The following is a 17,856-nucleotide window of genomic DNA, read 5'->3' as shown; positions in this document are numbered from 1 at the left end:
TTTGTGTGGGACTTCGCAGTTCACACTTGGTTTACTAGATTTGGAACTCAACGTGCTGGCGCCCCTGGCAACACCCTGAGTTGTCATGGTAAGGAAATCCATACTCGCCATTGGTCCAGCAGTCTATGGGGCGGGTAGGCTTTGGTTCACCTGCATGCAGGCTAATTTTAGTAAGACAAAAAAATAGGGTGTGTAAAATGTACTATATTTCGTGATAATTATTTTGACACAAAAATGTCGCAGATGTCTCACACATACAAAAAGTGCAACAATTACATTTTTTTGGGTGATTATTTTTATTTGGATGGATGGGAAAATAAAAGCTTTGCTTAAAAAGCATTTGATCATTGTTTTTTTTTTTTTTTTTTATGTAAGACTCTGAATGGTCTTTGATATAATGAAGAATGATTATTGTGTCCAAACAACACATGTAACAGATCCTTTTGCCATATGATTTGTGTCCGATTAACAGCCGGAAACATTTTATCAGCAAGTCAAACAACACTACTTGGACGTGTCTGGATCGGAATTGCTCCATTAGGCCAAGATTAGACGCGGTAGCCAAATCACGAGGGAATCTCGGCGAGGGAATGTTAAAGCGACGGCGGCTTCACAGACTCACATGCAGGCTGGGTTCAGGAAGCACTGGTGGGATGTACTGTACTTACTATTACTGCCCTCAAGTATATTTTTCATGTACAGTATCTGTACTTTACTTGAGTACTTTTTTTTTTTGCCGACTTTTTACTTTTGCTCCCTACATTTGAAAACTGACTTCTGTACTTTATACTTGCTTTTCCTTACTGTGTCAAAATAGGCTTGTTACTTTTTTTTAACCCCTGCAGGTTATAACAACATGTGGGGGGGGAAAAATGTAGCTGTAATATCAATAATGGCTGAGATCTTGATTGATCGATTGATTGAGCTCTTTAAGAAGGTGGAAAAAACATGAAACATGGACTGCGGCACTATAGTATATATTTGACATAAACATTTTACGTTTGCACTCAGAGTTTGCACTTTTGTACTTTTACTTTAGTGAAAGAGTTGAATCAGTCCCTCTACTTTTACCAGAGTATTTCGTAAACCAATATCTCTGCTTCTTAAGTACAGTGTGAGTAGTTTTGCGACCTGTGGGATTTAGGAATGAAACTTGAAAAAAAAGGCCGCGAATGGGAAATTGGTTCTCTCTGCGGGACGAAAAAAAAAATAAAAAATACATAATTGGGCCATTTTTGGACACAGAGAAAGGTGGTAAGTTAAAGAAGTTGTGTACTGCATATGCGTGTTTGCAGTCAAAGTACAAATACTTGTTACTGCACACTTTCACATCTTGTATCTGTACTTTACTTAATTGTCTATATTTCTGGCAGCTTTCACTCTTACTCCTAATGTTTCTTAAGTCAAATGTATACCTTTACTTCAATACCTTTTTTTCCCCAACCCTTTTTATTACTTGTTTCTACAAATTAAAAAAATGTTTGTTGACGTAAGGCCTGAATGACAAAACACAAAGCAGAAGAATGCTCCTGTCAGTTCAGAGCAAGGTACACAATACAAATTATAGGAATTTAAGATCGAAGGAACTGCTGTTGACTCTGCTGCTCACACATCACCTCCAGCATAACCAGATGACGACCAGAACAATTACAATGGTTAACTCCGTGGTGGTGATAACAAGGATAATGTTACACAAACATGGGCGGATTGACAGGATTTTTTTCCCCTACATTGCCGTGAAAGACTCTTTCTATGCAGGATCTTATGCCAATCTAAATCGACAGGCAATTGTCATTCCAAAACTCCTTGATACCTTAAATTAATTTATATTAATCCAGTGAAGTCTAAATGCCAGTTTTCTTTTAGTTATCATGAGATTGTTTGTCATGTGGTTCATGTGATAGTCAGGTTAACGTGTGCTAGCTAACTTCGCGCATTACCTAACATGCAGATCTTTAACTACGCCAATGAAGTAAACTAAATGAAAACAATAACAAATCTAAACAGTCACTGTTTAAAAAAATACTTTTGCTTGTACTTAAGGACATTTAAAATTTGAAAATTACTTTTAGTACTGAAGTACAGCAAATGTCAGACTTTTAGTTGAGCAAAATACTAAAAGTTGACTAACTTTTATCAAAGCATTTTCTGTTATGATACTTGTGCTTTTACTCAAGTATCGCTTGCAGTGTATTTTACACAAGAGGTGTTAGCTAGCTCACAGCTCTAACTGCCAGCTTGACTCCATTAGCAGTTGTGGTTGTGCTGATGAAAGACAAGGAGCTGGATGTGTCGCCAGTACAAAGGTCACAGTTTACACAACAATGGAACACCAAATTTGGCCTTCGTTTGACGGATTAGAAGCCTAATCTAAAACATTCAGAGTTCCTCTCGTCCCAAACTCTAAACACCCTCTCCAGGGGGTCCCCCGCTTTTCTTCCCAACCATAACATCTCAGACTTCAAATGCTCCATCTGTAAACCCAACCTCTGGGTGCTACCCCCACTTCTGCATGACATGCCTCCCCCTCCCCAATCTGAGGTGATGGACCCCATGTGAAGGTGCAGCTGTTAGATGACTTAGTGCCGGGTTAATTGTTGGGTGAGAGGCAATTGTTGCCACAGGCCGCCAGGGGATCGTCTGATTACAGGTTCACCTGCTATCAGATTGTAGCGCACAGTTCATTAGCTCCTAAATGGGTCACATGAACTAAGAAGGGTCAGGGGGCAAGGAGAACACATGGTTTGTTCCTCTGGTTTCATAATTAAGTGTCAATCTTTGGGGGACTTCCTGCTGAGAGGCCAGCTGCAAATTGTCCAAAAGAAGCGGCACGCCTTCAGGGTACAGTGGATTCTCAGTACGGTACCGTGCTTGCTTGGGTTTTCTCGCACGCAACATATGTTAGGTTAATTGAAGACAATTTAGGGAGTACTTTTCAGCTCTTTAGCCTCCTCTATGCTGCTTCTTGTGGGAAAGTCCCAGGAGAAGTTGGTGTGGACTTTGGTGAAATGCGGTTCCACGTTTCATTTTCTGCCGACTGCTAGTTTTGCAGCAAAGCTCAGACACGAACATTTGTTGCTCACAATTGTAAAACAAACGTTTGTTTCCCACTCTTGGTGGAAATAGTAGGAGATAATAGGGTTTTCACTCTTACTGGTGTGACTGCGCTCCTCTGCTGCCATTGTTGGTAGTCTCGTTCTCACCTGGTCAGTCGAATCGTCGAGTGGCTCAGCTGTTCCCTTCATTGAATCTCAGGAGGGGACAGGATACCTGTCATTTTGATTGACTGGGAATTTAGATCTGCTTTACAGAGTGATGAATCAAATGTGTGCTATTGTATTTTTGACTCCTTGGCGGGCTGCTGGAAATGGCCTGGTGAACTACCGGTAGCTTGCGAGTGACGCGTTGGGGACACCTGCGCTAGACCATATGATAAGCGGAAACAATTGATGGATTTTTAAGTAGTTGATGGTTGTTCAACCTACTGCACAAACTTGAAATCTATACTGCTGTCTTAAAACCCAACCAACCGTCCATAACTAAAGACTAAGGGGATTTGGCACCCATATCATTACTGCCCTCTTGAAAGTGCTTCTTTTCTTTTCTCATAAACTCAACATATTTCTCAGGCATATTTATCATGTTGAAGTTGGCTATAAATATGAGGACTCTGAGCAGAATCCAGTCCAGAGTTAGGGTTAGGACCCATACTGCCACCCCCCCCCCAACCACCCACAAAATTTGGCTCTCTTGTACCATCCGTCCATCCATTTTCTGAGCCGCTGCTCCTTACTAGGGTCGCGGGCGTGCTGGAGCCCATCCCAGCTATCATCGGGCAGGGGGCGAGGTACACCCTGAAGTGGTTGCCAGCCAGGGCACATACAAACAAACATCCATTCGCACTCACATTCACACCTACAGGCAATTTAGAGTTGTCAATTAACCTACCACGCATGTTTTTGGGATGTGGGAGGAAGCCGGAGTGCCCGTAGAAAGCCCACGCAGGCACGGGGAGAACATGCAAACTCCACACAGGCGGGGCCGGGGATTGAACCCCGATCATTAGAACTGTGAGGCAGACGCTCTAACCAGTCACTCACCGTACCGCCGCTCTCTCGTACCCTCTGAAATAATATAATAAAATCCAGTTTCACTTAACATGGCACTTCTTAGAAATCTCTCATCAGTAAACCCACAAAAAAAGCCTCAAGAACCCATGCCCGAAAACACTCAGGAAGTCTGCCATGAAGTTTTAAGCTGCAATTTTCAAGTCAATATGTCCATTTCCGGACAATTTGTCAATACAAAATTGTGAAGCATTTGAATTTTCATCATTGTGTGTGGGACAGAGCATGGTGGTCAAGCTTGTTGACTCTCCATAGAAAAATGAAAATAAGAAAACATGATTTAACTGATCGCTTTCTCTCGCCACCCGGATAATTCTCTTTGGATTTGCTATCGGTGTACAAACAAAGGCTCGCAGTGACGAAAGTCCAAAAGAGAAGAAAAATGTTAATAAGGCAAAAACTAGTAGAAGGAACTCATGAAGTCATCCTCTTCAGCGGTAAGCTTTAGTAGAGATTCCTTAAATGAGTTCTTTTTGAACTTCCATGACAAGTTAACTCTGCTAAGGTGGTATTTAAAAAATTACATGTACATTATGTGAAAGTGTCTGGATACCAAAAGTTCTACCCTGGTATAATTATTTCCTGTGGGCCTGCTGGAATAAATTGTCCTTGAGTTCTGAGGCTCTGTATTTCTGAGAGAAATATGATTTTAAGGACAAACCATGATAAATTCATCATTGTGGTTTATTGGGGAAGAGGCTCATGCCAAAGCGTAACCACGCTGCTTTTGTGTCTCCAAAGTCTCCGTTTTTACCATGATTCCCTGTTGGAAACTGTTGATTGTGTGTCCTCAGGGTGTGCCAAAACGACAGGGGACACTCTCTTTGTTGCTTCTGAAACATTTAATATTTTTAGTACTGTTGGCAGTGGCAGACACACAATAAGCTCAGTAGAAGTTAATCCAACGATGGTTTCCCTTACCCTTGGTGGGCTTCTCTCCTTTGTTCTTTCCAGCTTAGAATGCAATAGTTCAGTTGTGTCAGTTTGTCTGTGACAGATCATCTAACTGCTGTCAAACGTTGTTCCAACCAGGCCTAACATGCTTGTTGGAGAGGACAGAAATGTTAGAAACTGTTTAGAAAAGGGTTAGTCACAGGCTGACTACACAAAGGTTTGTCAGTCAGATCAAATAGCAGAGTCAAGTGTATTAAATTGACGAGCTGCCAGTGTCTCGTGTTGAAGTCAATCAAGACAGTAGAGTGAAAACATCCTTTGCATCAAGAAAAGCCTTCAGAGCTGTTCACTTCATTTCATCGAGTTAAGATAAATCTGCTGCTATTACTACATCCATGTGATCAATCATTGCTCACAAGCCAGATTGGCGCAGTAGTGCCCGTTGGAATTTGGAGAAAATTCAACCCCGCAACTTTCATGTAGAAACATGAAATTTCATGGGCATGTTTATCATGAGTAGACCCAGAAAGAAGGCTCAAAACATCAACATCATTTCAAACTGCTCTAAATTGCTAGAGGACTCTGCATCATTTGCACAATTGTCAAAAGAAATTTGGATCAGCATTACCATATTACCAGTAACCTTTCATTGCTCAGTGACTCTCCACAGTGTGTTTATGTTTTTATGTCTCAAAAGTATTTTTTTGTCAAAATGGCTGTTTGTTGTCGTACTACAGTGGCTCCAACTACCGGAGACAAATTCCTTGTGTGTTTTTTACATACTTGGCAAATAAAGATGATTCTGATTCTGAAAACCTGTAACTGACCACACACAGGAAGTCTGCCATTTTGGTTTGAAGTGGCCATTTTAGGCTCAACTTGACTACACGCACACTTTGGTAATGTTTTTCTATGATTTAAGTGAATGGACAGCATCCACTCCTTACTTCTCACCAGTCACTTTCTTAGGACCCATGGTTAGGAAAAAAATAATTTGACAAAATACCTACATACAAAAAACTGAAAATGCAAGCACACAACAGATACCTGTACTTTCACTGCGAGCTAATCACGTGAACTGATTGAAGTTGATCTACAAAGGCAGGAGTGTTCAAAGAAGACAGGAATGTTCAGAGAAAACTTGCTTTGTGTCATTCGGAAAAGAACTCATTCAATGTGAGATGGCGGTAGGAGTATGGGGGCCAGTCAATGACAGGCTGGGATGGATTGAGTTTGTGCAATCAGTCGTGGAGCTCAAATCAAATTGACTGTAATCTTCTGTTTCCTGATATTAACTGCCACCAGCGATCAAACTGTGATCGGGGGAACTTACCCAAACACATTTGAAAACTGAACCTTTCACATCATACGAGCTTTTCTCTAAATGTCTGCCTGTTTCCAAATGTAATTAGATAAACATGTCAGATTTGTGGGTAGAGTAACAACAAATAGAAAAATCGGCCCCACTCATCGTGCCAATTAGTCTTTACTAAAGAGGACTGAAAAGAAATCAATGTCAACTCTTATTCCTGTGTTTAATGCATAAAGCTTGGATCCAACCGTGGAATTTATAAGTGGGAGACAGAGATGAGGGAAAAAATATCTGCCACAGTCGAATTGGTTCTGGCATAACTTCACCCTGGAATCTTTACTGTTTTATTTCCCATAACATGGCTGGTGGAGGAAGCGGAGTAAAAAAGGTATTCCTCTGAACTACGAAGTAATCGCTCATATACATCCTACGTCCAGACGACACTGGCTGGGCTTCGACCCAACCTAAAAATACTGCAGCGTGTCGTCTTTTCTTTCATCTTCGCCTCCCTTTTCATGGCGCACGTGAGAGCTTTTCTTGGCCGGGCCGAAGCCTTAAAGCCTTCTCCTAGGAGGTAGCGCTATGCCAAACATCCACTGATTTACTGCTCGGAACACACGCTATTCCTTTGCTCTTTTGAGCTATAAATGGCAAAGTGTTATGTCCAGATCCCACTTGCTATATTAACATAAATTATTTACAATAGTGGCTGCATGTACTGACTATAACCACATGGTGAGAGGAGGCAAATGACGGCGTGCTCTCGTGAAGGGCAGCTGCAAGTGGAAGGATGGGATTGCAGACTGATATGATCTTTAGTTGACCGACTCTTGTATACTATAAGAGCAAGTCAATTCCTTTTCAGATACACATTATTGTCTTTGTGACCTTGTGCCCCCCCCCACTCCCATCCTGTAAAATGTTTCCTCAGGTGGGATAGAAAGTCCAAAAAGGCCAACTGAGATCCAGAGTGTATGACATGAGCAAGCACATAAGCACACTGGAAATTCTTTGACATGAGAACATTTTGGACGGGTTCTCTTTATTGTTGTGGCCCCAAATTCATGGCCTGCTTTTGTTTCTTTGCTCACGTGAGCAGCTAACGGGTAGACGTGTTTGGCAGCAGTGTTTGGATATACTTCAGCAATAAAAGAAACAATAAAGTGGAGAAGCAATATTTGTAGACCAAAATTGTTCTGAGCCTGGCTCAGCATCACATTGGGTCATGCCTCAACTGTGCTAGTAACCCAAGCTGTGAATGTTTTGTGGGTAATGATAATCCAGATTGCAGCATAACTAGTGCCTATAATCTTGTGGTTAAGAAATATGTCAACTATGGAGTTAAGAATTTGTTAATTAGTAATCAGTCTTCTTATTGTATGTACCGACCTACCAACCAACAGACCTACCTACCCAACTACCAACCAACTGGCCGACAGACCGGCCTACCGACCGACTGACCTACCTACCTACCTACCTACCTACCTACCTACCTACCTACTTACCTGAAAATCCTCCGTTGTTGCCGAACTAAAACAATTCTGGAATGGAAAGTGGGCCAAAATCTCTCCACAGAGATGTGAAAGACTGACAGTTCTTTTTTGTCATGTGCGAATCAATTGATGAGTGTATACATTTTGTCCACGACCCTCTAGCCTCTTTTGTCCACGACCCTCTAAACGCATAATATTGTTCTTTCTTGTTATTGGTCACAAGAATGTAAATAGGAAAAAAAAATAAATAGAAAAAAAAAATAAATAAATAGGATTTGCTCTATGAACTAGTGAGTGAAACTGTGCTAATAAGAACAATATGGCCTTATATTACTGTAAATGACTTAAGGAGACGCATACATTCAAAACCAAAGAAATGTTCGGTAAGTCTGTTTGTCACCATCACCATTATGCTCATTTACGATCAAATCTGCTTCATTTTTTTGCCATCCCATCGAGGCGGATTTGTTTTCTCACCACAACCGAACTACATCCGAGTTCATTTGGAACTGGTCCGAAACTAGGAGCGCTGAATCTCAAAGCTCATTCTCTTTGAATGCAAAAAAGATTAGAAAGTAAGGGGAAACGTTGCATTGTTGTAACACTCGCAAGAGGATCCTTCAACTTCCTTCACCTCTAGATTAGCTCTGCTGTGATCGAGCGCCGTTCCTCACTGGCCTCTGGAATGCAGCGGATGACGGATCTATTTTCCTACATTGTTTCACCTGCTCTAAATGGAACCACATGCTGCACAGGACCGGAGTGCCTCTCCTTTGTCTCTAATTAAAAGCACAAGTAGTACAGCGTAGCCTGCCGCAACCATCAACTTTCTCATAGCTGTCCAGTCCTGAGTGGCAGGTTCCTAACTGTAAACTGGACCTCAATTGGGAACTGTGAGAGTTTGACATAAACCAAGTGACTTGGCACTATACGTCAAGTGCAACACAATGAACCGACGGTATCCAGTGTCCAATGACTCCTTCAAGGCTGCAGGCTTAAATTTGAGTGACGGCTGTGCATCTGCTGAGGAAAAGAGGCCTTGACTTTTTGGAATTGACATGCTTTGAAAACATGAACGGTACTGTACTGTTCATCAGCTTCGACATGCAACCGAAAACCATCTGCACTGAAAACACTATGGACTATATATTACATCACCGATTTGCCAGATTACATAAATGAGGAATGTATGTTGTTTATCAGCCCCACCGCATGTTAATCACACTTGTCAGTCGCTACAAATAAGGAATCAGTCAGTTGTATCCGGAGGGAGAGAAAAATGGACACCTCTCTATGGTTTGCATGAGGTTCATCAGTTTTTATCAATGATATCATTGACAAGGGTGAAATGAAGCGTTTCATGAAAGTAGACGAGATCTCTGCTCTTTTTCTCAGTGGATGTTTGAGCCAGTGGACAACTGTTTCCAGGATTCTACGTAATCCTTTTGGAAGACAATAAAAAACTATTTTAATTGGAACTTGACACCAGCTGTAAACTCATCGAGGTAAACCAGCAGGAGCTTCCAAGCGGCCTCAGTGCTGTGGAATTTTTTTTAAGCCCTGAACAGGGGTGTCAAACCTATTTTTGTCATGGGCCACATCGTAGTTATGTTTGTCCTTATCTGGGCGGTTCTAATGATCTAGTCCCCAGAAAAGTCTGTAGTCCAGAGAGAAGGTTCTTGTCCCAAGAGAAGGTTCTAGTCCAAAGTGAAGGATTTAGTCCTGATAGGAGATACTTGTACCCCCTACCTACCGACAGACCGACTGACTGACCTAGTTGACCTAATTACACTACCCAACTCACCCCCTTACTGGCCACTCAACTTACCTACCTGCTTATCCTACCTAATAAACCCTGCTGAATGACCAAATCTATGAATGACCTCCCTACCTAACTACCTACCTACCTACCGACTGATTGGCCGACTGACATACATAGTTGCTTACCTAGTTAACCTACTGTACCTTATTACACAACCCTGCTGAATGACCTACTACCCACCTACAATACCCTACGTACCTACCTACCTACCAACTAACCAAACAATAAACTGCGGATTGAGCGACTGGCCAACAGGTTGGCACCAGCCGACTTGCCCACCGACCTATCTTACCTACTGCACTTACCTACCTACACTACCCTACCTACCTACTAACCGGCTGACTGACCTACCTACCTACCTACCTGCTCAACCTACCTAACTACACTACCCAACCTATCAAGCTACTGGGTGTGCTTCAAACGAGTTAACTAGTTTGACATTCTGCCAAAAGCATGTCGGTAGCCATGACGTTAGCCAGAAGGTAAGCTGCACTGTTTGTTTACGGACTAGACGCTTGGCTAGAGAGCGAGGCAGTTACACTTCTTGTCCCTTACCCAATGTGTTTTGTGTGGAAATCCAAATAATCAGTCTCTCATATCATATGATTTCCCCTTTATTTGGTTGTTATTTGTATGATGGATAACTAGCTTTGAGCAGAAATAAAGACAAACTTTTACAGGTCTCATAAAATGGCGCAGATTTGGCCCGCGGGCCTTGAGTGTGACACCTATGTCATTGCTTCTTTGCTGTCGCACATGGCTGACTCTCACCAGTCTATCATATCGTATCCCTAAAAAGTGGTTTGAGAGGCCACGGGGGCAGGAGCAGGACACACCAGAGGGAAGAAAGAGATCCACCAAAAGATGTGTGTCTGCATCCTGCTTCAGGATAAAATCATCTGAACTGAAGCTTGTGCTGCAGTGCCACCTGTTGGTGAGGAGGCATCTTCAGTGAGCTCACAATTTGGCACAATGGTAACAGCCAGCGGCCAAAAATGTAACTGCAGTTTTTGGAGGAGAAGGATCCTGGAATGGATGACCACATTTAAGATTTGCCGCTTCTCCTCACTAGGGTCACGGGCGTGCTGGAGCCTATCCCAGCTATCATCGGGCAGGAGGCGGTGTACACCCTCAACTGGTTGCCAGCCAATCGCAGGGCACATACAAACAAACAACCATTCGCACTCACAGTCACACCTACGGGCAATTTAGAGTCTCCAATTAATGCATGTTTTTGGGATGTGGGAGGAAACCGGAGTGCCCGGAGAAAACCCATGCAGGCACGGGGAGAACATGCAAACTCCACACAGGCGGGTCCGGGGATTGAACCCCAGTCCTCAGAACTGTGAGGCAGACGCTCTAACCAGTCCCCGCCGTGCCGCACCTGCTTAATAAAACGTCTTAAATTATTCTATATTTAGGACATTTAGAGCTTTGGAACAACACTAAGATTTTAAAAAGCTATTCTTTGACTCACTGGAAATCAGTGAATAGATTTTAGGACCGGTGGGATGTGGTCCGGTTACCTGGTACCATTATGAACTCTAGCACTGGCAATTCTGGACTAGTAGTCTGATTAATTTTTTTTTTCAGACCAGTGCGCCCAAAGTCCTCTGGAATAGGACAACAATATGGACAAGATGGATGGATAATCGGGCAATTAAAAAAAATAAAAAATAAAATCAACAACTTCATCCTGCGCACAAAAAGATAATTGGGCTCCAATCAGGGAAACACCATGCTGATAAGAGATTAGAGCTGGACAAAGAGCAGCTGGGATGTGGTGATGGAGCAGGTGCACACATGATGTGATTAAGGATGTGTGCTCCAGCACGTAGCCTTCGCATCAGACACAAAGCATTGCTTGCATTCACCTGAGACGGGATTGCTCACAAGAAATCATCCATCCATTTTCTGAGTCGCTTCACACGAGGGTCGCGGGCGTGCTGGAGCCCATCCCAGCTATCATCGGGCAGGAGGCGGGGTACACCCTGAACTGGTCGCCAGCCAATGCAGAGCACACATAAACAAACAACCATTTGCACTCACATTCACACCTACGGGCAATTTAGAGTTGTCAATTAACCTACCATGCATGTTTTTGGGATTGGGAGAAAACCCACGCAGGCACTGGGAGAACATGCAAACTCCACACAAGCAGGGCCGGGGATTGAACCCCGGATCTCAGAACTGTGAGGCAGAGGCTCTAACCAGTCGCCCACCGTACCGCCCACAAGAAATCAAGCAAGACATAAATGGATGGGAAGAAAATAAAAGCTGGACAGTGTGTCAATTCTGGACCAAGAAAAAGGAAATGGCTTTATAAAACTAACTCGAACAGGTACATTCTGCGAAACGCCCGGGAGGCTTTACAGGGGTGTTTATTTTATGGGGGAAAAGAGAAAAATCACAGCCCTCTTCCTTTATGTCTGACGTGCTTTATAACTCCAATTTATCGTTGAAACAAAAATGAAAGTGTGGTTAAGTATAAAAATGAACTGTAATATTGTGGCATCGAGCAGATAGAGCAATGTAGAGCAAAAGGATTATTTACAACATACAATTTCTCTGCGGTTTTCTTCTGCATCTCCCATGCTTAAATGCACTGCTGATGACGAATCACCGGCAGCTGCATTGCGGGAGACTCCGCCCACCGACTAGCGCCGAGGAGCTGCAACACAAAGGAAAATTCCACAGAGCAAACAAGCAAACAAAACAGAATATGACACTGATTGTCTTTGGTGTTTACAAATACATATATGTTCGCTTCTTTAAAGACTTAAAACTCATTCACTGCCATTGACGGCTGTTGAATTCAAATATCCATGTTAACATGGAGGGGTGGCAGTGAATCAGTTTTAATTGTCGTTGTGGGTTACAAAAACATTATTCCCATTAAAAACTCATTAACTTTTTTCAGTCTTTACAAATCTTCATTGGTGACTAAATTGTCTATGATGTTTACAAAAACATGTAGGTTACTTTCTATAGATACTAAATTGTCTTTATGTTTTTATATTTTAACATGTATGTTAGCTTCTTTGTCTTTGTGGGTTACAAAAACACTGAATGAGAATGAAACAGAACAGTCACCACTTTTCATGTATGCTCAGTACTGACCTTTCCTGGTCTTGCTGTCTCATGGTGGCTTGTTAAGGAGGCTTGCACAGCCAACAAGTATGGCATAATGCTGTTCAGGGCAGACTCCTCAGAGAGGCTTACCGCTCTGCATTGAGAGAGTGGACCTTTCACGCCTTGTCACATCCACCAGCCCCTCATTCCATGGCCACTGCACGCTCCTACAACATAGTAAATTTCCACCACTGTAGGGGCTGTGATTGATGGCGCACTGAGACTCCCGCATATTCAGTCATGACAGATGTTGTCCAGCGACGATTCTCGCTTGATTTTGTCCCTCTGCGACACCTCAGCAAGCTCTCATAATCCCCTCAAGCGTCGAGTATATCGATCACGGGACTGATACGTTTGGGAAAGACCTTGGTCAATAACCGCCACAAAGCACAGACAATATAAAAGTCTTTAATCATAAATAATTAATTCCAGGTCATTGTGAATGGGTTGACAACGTTGAGGAGTTTGTTGTTCCATCACCATCAACAATGATTTGTGTGCGACAAGTGGGTTCTCGCGAGAATTTTGTCACAAATCATACAAAAAGTACTGTGTTGCACTCATAAAAGCGTTCCATCCTGTCCCCAAAACACATTCCACAAACATTGCTGGAAAAGGGAAAAACAGTTTTGAGAATTTATTTTTCTAAATCATGAGAATTTAAGGCAAAACTATGACCTAAGTTTTACACAAGACAGTTTTTGTCTTAAATCACGCCTATTTAGAAGATTTTCTACACGTTTTAATGCGTAACCGTTATTACAAAGTCCTACTTATTTGTCTAAGAACAGCCTCTTGTACAAATGACCACACAAATTCACGACTTAAAAAAAAGAAAAAGAAACCAGACAATGTGATATAAAAACAATGTTTCGAGGCTATTTCACTATGTAAATTAGTCATAAAAATAACCACCAGGAAAACCTCTGAAGACGTCAGACTGTGACTCGCATTCCACATTCTGCTCCCCTGTGTTCAGGCCAATGGTGGTGACATTCATCATAGACAACAGGAGCCATTTTAAAGGGCAAAGCGAAGCGGTTGATGCAACTGGGAGAGACAGAAGCCAAAAGCAGGTAACAGACTCGAAAGGCACTCAGTCGAGCACAGATCGCCAAGGTTCAACTGGTCACAAGAGTGGGGGAACAAATCGTAGGGTGCCGTATTTGTGTTTGTTTGTTTGCCCATCTGTTACGTAACGTAGTACCATTCCATTGATTTCCATGAAGCTCAAATGTTGAAAAAAGACAATTCAATTCTCAAACAGAAGATGAAAGTGGGGAGCGCTGAATTGGTATTTGTCCATCTGTTTGGTAGTTAGCAGGCTACTACCTGTTTCAACTAAAATGACAATGTTACTCAACTGGCAGAAAGAGAAAACATTCCTCAAGAAAGTCAAAAGTTGTAACACACACGCACACACACACACACACACACACACAAATTTCAATCAAAAGTGGAAAAAAAATCTGCGTGAAATGTTAGTTTACAGGCAACTTGGCTACCTCTACAGAGGATCACGTAAAACGACAGGACTGCACCATTTTGGATTCTGGGGCAGGGGCAAACGTTTAATTCAGACTCAAACAAAGAGGGAAAAAACGTTTTTAAAAATCGCAACATTTGTTGTACAGTGGTCCCATTACATATAATCTGAAATTTAATTAGACATTTGTTATGAATATATTAAATTATTAAAGTAGAATAAATATGCTTGTTTTGTGACATCAGTGCAGGTTTGTGAGGCCATCCGAAACCTTGCTAAATCAAGTTTTTATGTTCTATTGACAGATAATTTTGCCAAAATGTAATTTTATATTCATAATTTCATGACTTTTTCCCTTGCTCTATAAGTCCAGTTTTTGCAGTGCAGACCCAGATTTCTCACCAAGTCAATTTGTGAATAAATTGAGATGAGATCGTCATTATTTCATTATCTATAGTACACTATTTTTGACATTTGATATGATAATTTTCTCATGTAAAAAAAAAAAAAATACAATATTTGCCTCGGAGCAATAAAAGGTAGGAAAGACTGTGTTAGACAACAGGCCAGTACCATTTCAGATTCAGGAGCAAAGCTTTCATCCGAAAATGTAAAAAAAATATATATATATTTTTTAGCTTGTACATCCATCTGTTACCAAGCAGGCTACGCCTAAGACAATATCTACCATTGTCCAATTTGACAATTTGCATCGTTGGGTGGGACTAACAAGTCCAACAAACCAGCAAGCAAATGATCAAAACAACACCTCTTGCCATTTGCCTTTTCCTGTTTGGCGGCAGTAATGAATCAGCAAGGGAGTGCTGAAACAAACTATTTCAGGTCTGTACTACGTTCTGCTTCTACCAACACAGTGTTTGCTACTACATTGCGAGCCCAATGATTGCTCATGTTAGCCTGGCCAGTGCCTGATTTTTCCAACGACTGGTCGGGCTTTGTCTAGCGGGTAGGGGAGAAGCATCACTTGAGTCTCAAGTGTTTAAAGTTGGCCTAATTCCACCGTCCTCCTCATCCTACTGAGTGCTTGACGGTACATTCAATTAGAGGTGGGCTGTCAAGAGCCTGGCTGACGATAATCTTGACCTTGAAATATGTTTTTGTGTGTATTTTCGAGGATATAGAAGATGACTTTTTATATTTTGCAGTGGTGTGCGTTCAGGGGCAGCCAGGCCTTTTCTGCTGACCTTTCACTGTCAGAAGCACTGACCGACATTTACAACCTAAATGTTTTATATATGTTCCTTGAAATTGTATCAACTTGTTCCCAAAGATGTATGCCACTAACTCCCAACCGGTGTGCCATCAGAGATCTTCAGGTATACATCAGGAAATTATCCAATTTAACCTTATTGATCCAAAAATATATCTGTGTTCATCCATCTTTGCCAGCGATATATAATGACAGGCTGAACGATTAAATGCTCTTCCGCTAGATGGCAGAAGGTACGATTAATGTCTATTTCTACCTGTTGCCAGTCATACAACAGAATAACAGCTTTGTGCCCAACTAAACAGGCCCAGATTGTGCACATTAAGTGAATTAGTGAGTCATCATTATTTAGGGGTATATACTTTTTGTGACATTTTTCTTTGGTGGTGTGCTGTGAGATTTTTTTTTTAAATACAAAATATCTGCCTTGGCTCAATAAAGGCAGGGAAACATTGAACTAATCGCTTCACTTTGAAGCTTTTCTCTTTTGGTTGTTAGTGGATGTTTACTTTTTCTCGTCCAATCAGATTTCAGCCTCTGTGTACTGTCATGTCCATCTAATCTAGCCAGGGCCTTTAGAATCAGTACCGCTGGCTGATGTAATTTAAATTATATTATCAACGGAACTGTTTCTTTAACCAATCAGATTTCAAATTCAGCTCGCTGGCCCACGATAGCATCAGCATTTTCCCATCCTCCGATTGGTTGTTCAGAGCAAGGCAAGTTTGACTAGCGAAACATCAGTCCAGCGATCTGCACACATGATTACATTTAATAAGCCGTATCTTTGGTATGATGGATTTTATTGAATTAAAAAAAAAATGCTTGTCATGGTAAAAGATAAATCTTGATTCTTGACTGCTCCAGACGATGTATATGGCACATTTGCATGCTGTTGTATTGTGTTTTTGTGTATTATTGATTACTATAATTGTGATGCGAAAGTGGCGGTATTAAGAAGTGGATTAACACATTCCCTGCCATTGACGGATTTAGAAGTCAAATATCCATGTTAACTGGGAAGGCTGGCAGTGAATGAGTTAAGTCGGGTAAGTCCCCATTGAAGGCCCTGGGACCGAATGCACAGCCCGTCACTGTTTTCCTCGACAGTTTGGCCAAATGATGCTGTCCATAGTGAACCACCGCAAAGCACGTTATAGGGCAAGGATTCATATTCAGTCAAAACTGACTCCTCAATATAAGACAAGTGCTACCCTGTAATTTTTCTCCTATAATCAGAGAATAATGGTACTGCTTCCAGACATCCTTAGAGTTTTTTCTCACCAGGTTCATTTTCATAACTATAGTGGTAATGATAAAAAAAGAAAACAGAACAAAGCCCAATATTTAAAATTTGCTTGAAAATGTACCCTAACCATTCAAAATTGTTTTGTAAATGTTTCATATTTAAATTTGAGACACATATGTGGCAGAAGGCTGTTGTTCTGTTCACTGTTAACAATAAGACAACCTTTTATCCTGTGAGGATGACAGCTATTATTAAGTGGAGATGATAAAGTCTTGGTGTGTCTGGCACATGTGCCTCTCTTGTGTTTCTCTCTGCTCTCAGCCACCTGATTACAGTTTTGTCACGTCCATGTGACGTTAAGAGAACATATTACAAAGTCACTGGGTTTTTTTTAGGTTTTTTTTTTTGATGGGACTATTTTCACAAAGGTAATAGGAGGTAGAGAGAACCCATCACAGGGACATTCAGAAATGTCGTACGTCATTGATTTAGCTCATTAGTAGTGTTCACTCGTCAGCCACAACATTAGGTACACTAGGGCACGCTAATTAGATCTTGCTCAGGTTTGATTGATTTGGTCAGCAAGATATTACTTTTTACCAATATGTTTATTATGGTGGTTGTAATTGCATGCATGACCTTTTTGATATTTTCCTTTCCCAAACAAAACAATTATCGTGTTTTTAATATAAAAAGTGGCACTCTATAATATTGTACTTTCTAAAACCATACACTGTAGTAGTAATTTAAACAGAATGTAAGGAATTAAACTGTGCATCATTATTATTTCATTGCCGCTCCTTCTGGTGTCCATTACCTGGCCACCAGGGGGCAGTACTATACCATCATGCAGACAAATGTAAGAAGTGTTTTTCAACTATTGTGCCTCAGTTCGCTGCAATAATATTTGCTGTTTTTCACAGAGGATGAAGAAAATATGCCTGTGAGTATTGTTATATTGTCTGTCTACACGTGTTGTTGCTGTTTTTGTTCAAATATCCGTTGCTTCAAGCATTAAAACACCACCACATAGATGCTATTCGTTAGCCAGTCTATGGAATTTCCCATTATGTGTTAGCATTACGCTATCAGATTTAAAGGCAGTTATGT

The sequence above is a fragment of the Phycodurus eques genome, chromosome 5 (genome assembly GCF_024500275.1).
Source record: "Phycodurus eques isolate BA_2022a chromosome 5, UOR_Pequ_1.1, whole genome shotgun sequence".
Classification (NCBI taxonomy): Eukaryota; Metazoa; Chordata; class Actinopteri; order Syngnathiformes; family Syngnathidae; genus Phycodurus; species Phycodurus eques.
The sequence above is the reverse complement of the archived record's forward strand: the minus strand, read 5'-3'. Positions refer to the sequence as shown.